Here is a 5,378-nt window from a genome sequence, read left to right on the forward strand (position 1 = left end):
CAGCTCATTGATTATGTAATCTCAATAGGGTATGTAGCCAATATATAAGTGAATATTGGTGAGAATTACTTTTGTATGCGTGGGAGTTCCTAACCAGATGCAAAACGTGGTATGAGAATGTGGCCACTATTAGCCAATATCAGTTTCACATGAGCATTTGTTACGCTTTTAATCCTGATATGAATATTCTGATCACACCAACAGTAATTTCCCTTACAGTAAACACATGTACGGTGTTCTTAAACGATTTAATAGTGAATGGTACCAATTGCACCTCTTCAACTATTAGAACCCCCCCCCCCGAACCCCCCCCCTCCTCCCCTTCCTTCTTTCGATAAGATTAGTGTCCGCATATACACAATCAAGTGCCATGGAACCTAATTGGTTCCAAATTCGCATGTTTCATGCCGAGTTACGTCCAAGGTTGATAATTGTAACTCGCTTCTGGCTGGTCTTCCGAGCCCTGCGTCTACTGTTAAAACCCATACAAAGTGTTCTTAACATAACTGTTGTTTCTAGATATCCTAAACTTACCTTTATATGACACCCTTGTTGAAATCTCTACATTGGCTCCCAGTTGAGTCTCGCATCCAATTCAATGTTATGCTGATATTATATATAGCATTGAATGGTAACATTCCCTAAATCAACGAATTGGTTCAACCGTATAAGACCTGACCTGGATTGAGGTCAGCGAGTGAGCAATGTTTTGATAGTACCTTGAACTCTTGTCAGTTATGATGATTGGTCATTTGCAGCCTTTGATTGTAAATCATATAACAACCTTTCACGTGAGATTCGAAATTCTCCAAATGTTGATTACCTTGAATCCCGTGTAAAAGCTTATTTGTTTCTCCTTCTTCGGCCGCCCTCAATACTGACGATTGGCTACCAGTTTGACGCATCTCCTTATCTCCTCCTAGACGCTTAGCTTGCGCTAGGCTCAATCCTGTCCATTCCTTGATGTTGTCATACCACTGCTTCTTTTGACGTCCAGCCTTCCTCTTTCCTTCTACCTTCCCCTCTATTATTTGGAGTGTCAATGCACTACCGCTTCCTCTGAGGATGTGCCCAAGGTAAGTGAGCTTTCTGTTTACTATTTCTCCAAGCAACTGTCTCTTCACACCAAGTTCTTCCAGGATTTTTTTTTATTTGTTTACGTGTCTTTAATTAATTTGGCCGTTGTATTGTGTCCTTGCAAAGCACTTTGAGCCCTTTTTTGGGGGGGGGGGGGGCGAGGGGGGAGCGCTATATAAATACCTTCAATGTATGTATGTTCCCAACTACAAAGCAATGAGGCTTAGCAACCGGCCGGGTCATAGTAAGGTGGGTTTTTCATCCAAGAGCAATATATGGTTTTTCCTCTGAAATGACTTTCTAAATTGAAAAGATTCCAAACTTGAGTTCAAATGTTTGAATTCGAAGCCACTCGATGTTTAAGTTGTACTCCATAAGCCCTTGCGTCGTAAAAATAACATTTGATTATTATTATTATTAAAATGACTGATGACACGGTGCACAACTTTTCGGTTTATTTATTCAACATTCTTCAGCTAAGGTAAATTTAGTGGATACAATAGTTAGGCCTATGAGGACTGGGAACAACAAGAATTGAAATCAATAAAAAAAAGCAAGAATAGAATAAGTTAATGTTATAACACTTTCGAAAGCAATAAGGTATTAAAGCTGCATTGAAAACAACCATATCCAATATACCTTTGCAATCCAGCTCATGTCAATTTAATATGTGTATTGTGTACTTATCCATTCCGTCATGAAGGTTGTCGCATCATACATAATATAGTCTGAACTATATATAACACGAGAAACGGCGTTTTAATAATATAATATTCGGTTATATAAATTATGTTGTCCGCTTTGGGTATCACAAATAATGGGATGACGTAACATGCCAAACAGCCAACCAGTGGTAAGTCGAAACAAATAGACTTGAATGGTGCATGACAGAGTGACACACGTTTAAATTTAAAAAAAAAAACAAATCAGCAAAAAATGATGATCGTGCATTATTATGCCTGTGCTGTATATTTTGCTTGCTACGTATTATACAGTTTAACAGCTAAGCACAAGTTGAAGGTCACGCCATACGAAAATAAAGAAACGATATTTGTTTTTCACAATTTGGGAAGAACAGACAAATTTGTCATTTTACTTAAAATATATAATTTGTGCTATGAGAAAAAATGAGGAAAACAAATTCTGAAAGAGACTTCGCATAATAGACGATTCCTGTTTTCATCTGACTCACCCGTATATTGGTTCATGTGTCACAAAGTGTAATACAAGTGGAATTTGAAAACGTCCTGAATTGCATTGGTACTCAAGTGTCGTACGACGACAATTTTTGTTGTTCTGTGCGTCTGTGTGTTTTTTTAAGACAGGCAATACAATAAATCTCTTCATAGCCAGGCCACTAGACTTCATAGGTTGGGAAATTCTAATTCCCGCGGACTAACTTAGTTATCTACGGGATGCAGCTTTATAGAAGGGTGTTCTGTATATGGACCCAAAAGGAGGGGTCTAAGTCTTCCCGATTGTTTGAAAATTCTGAAGGTTTGGCTCCTTCTGAACGTTTTCCCACGGCTTCGACTGACGATTAAGGTGGGGTCATTGCTCCCGCCCATCCTCCGCCACCTCCCCCCATCCCACACGGCCTTGCGCACGCTACTGGGTCAACACACTTCGGCGAAATGTCTAAATCGCGTCCGAGTGGGGGAAAAAAATCATACAATGGCAATACAGCAATGTTCGCCTGGTGGTAAGACATTTTCAAAGTTCATGTGTGCGTCCTCCTAGTGGTTTCTTTACGCGCTGTCACGTCACTGAGTCGAATTGTGACGACACGTTCTCAAATTAGTTTCTGATAGATCTGACGATGCAAAGGTCAATGTACAGTATATGTAACAAACCAACCTAACAGGTCGTTGTCTAATACCTGACTACGGGTGCTTGAAACAACCAATCAGTGCAGCGTTTCCACTCACGTGATAATAAAGCAAGTGTTCAATTGGATAATGTTTACCAAGTTGACATCTACGAAAACGTTATATAGCATATAGTTTTTGGCGTGAATTACAATTAGTTAAACTCCATTTATAGCTTGTATTTAGACAACGACTGGACAAGGTAGATGCACATATGTTTTCGAGAATGCGTCTACTTTCTATGAAATTTCTAGAATTATGTCACGCGTTGTCAAACTGATTGATCCTTTCGACCACGCAAATGTAGTAAGACGAACGTTATGGCACCGTTGGCTTGCCATAAACGTAACGCGTATGTAAGAATTAGGTTAGTTTAGAGAGAAGAGACTGCGGGTGGTACTTTATGCTTACAATTCAAGTTCTAGTTGGAGACGAAGCATAGGCCTAAACATGGCCTCGTGGGTAAAAGACGTGGGTAAGGATCCTTTGTTTCACGGTTTGATACCGTAGTCATAATTGTGCACAATGTACATCAGTGGCGTAGGAAGGTACTTTTGAGTGGGGGGGGGGGGCTGAAGACTGATGGCCGGCCTGGGGCAGGGGTCTAAGGGGAGGGGGTGCCCCCTCCCCTTTGGAACTTTTTGCATTTCCAGGTGGCCTCAGATGCAATTTGGTGCAATATAGCACACTTCAACACCCACTCCGTTTTGTAAACTTAATATTTTCACCTGGCCTTAGATGCAATTTGGTGCTCCAAATGAGATTTTTTTTCTCATTTGGAAATGAAAAGGGGTTTTCTGACTTGCGGAGCGGGGGGGCGGAATGATACTTCCGCCCCTCCACAATTTTCACTGGGGGGGGGGGGGCTGGCGCCCCCCAGCCCCCCGGTTCCTACGCCCTTGATGTACATCGATATATGTATGTATACCGAGGTGTATACCGCGTACCTTGACTATGGACATGATGTACACAGATGAGTATCACAGAAAGTTAGTTCATAGTCCACAAAATAGCCGATTGTTATATGGGGGAGGAGGAGGAGGAGTCACGATCCTGGTATCCAAAAATCCCCCTCCCCACCCCACCCCCCCTCCTCGTCCTTAAAAAATATTAATGGGAAAAAGCTTGAAATGTTTACGATGCATGAAGCTGTAGCATATTTCCTACCTTGTCACACAGTAAATTTTAAGTTCCCGGGCCAAGCTTTGATGAAATTTACAAGTGTAGTTAATTTTGCATCAAGTTTCATATATAAGTTACTTCAAGGGTTTTTAAAAAGATTGTGGGTAGCCACTTGCGTTTCAGTAGAAACCCATCACCATGTGGTTCGACGAGGAAAATAGTTATATAGGAAAGCAGGTTTTTGCATGGTATCATGCTACGGTTCCGTGGCTTGTCATATAGAAATTCCTCCAGCTTTGTGATTCACAGGAATAACTTTTAAATGGGAGTTTCCCTGACGTATGTTGACTTAAGCCGAAAGTTTCTTTCATTCTTTACGGCTATTTCTGTTCCTTGTGTACGGTGCCGAAGTGAAAGATCACAGGAAATGACATTGTACCATTCCTTTTTCATTACATGTATATAAAGAATTTGCTGAATCGCTTCAACGTTTTTGGTGCCGGTTCATTAACCACCTTCTAAAATGTCCTTAAACCTGATTGGTTAATTATAATCACTTGTTTAAACTGATTGAACTTCGATGTGTTAGAAATGCACACAACTCGTCTTACAAAATACCAAGATAATTTAAGACAGATAGCACAGTAATATATATATATATTGTCCACAATAATGAAGGGGGTGATGCAGTTTTGTAGGTTATAATTTAGATAATATCTTCAAAGACCTATTTTGGGATTTTTTATATAAGTCATCATGCAGCAGTCCCTCGTAGTTCCGGCTCGACCCTTACCCCCCCCCCCCCACCCCCACCCCCAACCCCGCCATCCCAAAACACACACAGCCGTACTTTAGCATACTTACAAGTACCGTAAACTTTGTCGCTGCTATGGGTGGAAGTTTATGTGAATTATTTTCTAAAACTTGTAAAAGCTTTAACAAAGCTGTCATGTTGTGGACAAAAATATAGAACAGAAATTTTGTTTGTTTGTTGTTGAGGCAAACATTACATTAATTCCATATTGCTAGTATCGTACATCTTCTCTAAATGTTCGAATTTGTTTTTATTATTTTATTTATTTATATATTTTATTATACTTTTTCTGTCGAAACAGTCAATCAGACCCTAAAGAGGTGACTCTGTCCAAAACCATTCTCGATATTATGTGATCAATCCCGATAATGCTGTAAAATCCAGCCAATGCGAATTAATCGAGGCAATACGATCAATCGATCAATCGACCAATCGATCAATACGATCATTGAACATACTTATTAGATGACGATGTTCCTCTGTTTTGGAAGTCATAC

This window comes from Apostichopus japonicus, chromosome 22 (genome assembly GCF_037975245.1).
Source record: "Apostichopus japonicus isolate 1M-3 chromosome 22, ASM3797524v1, whole genome shotgun sequence".
Classification (NCBI taxonomy): Eukaryota; Metazoa; Echinodermata; class Holothuroidea; order Aspidochirotida; family Stichopodidae; genus Apostichopus; species Apostichopus japonicus.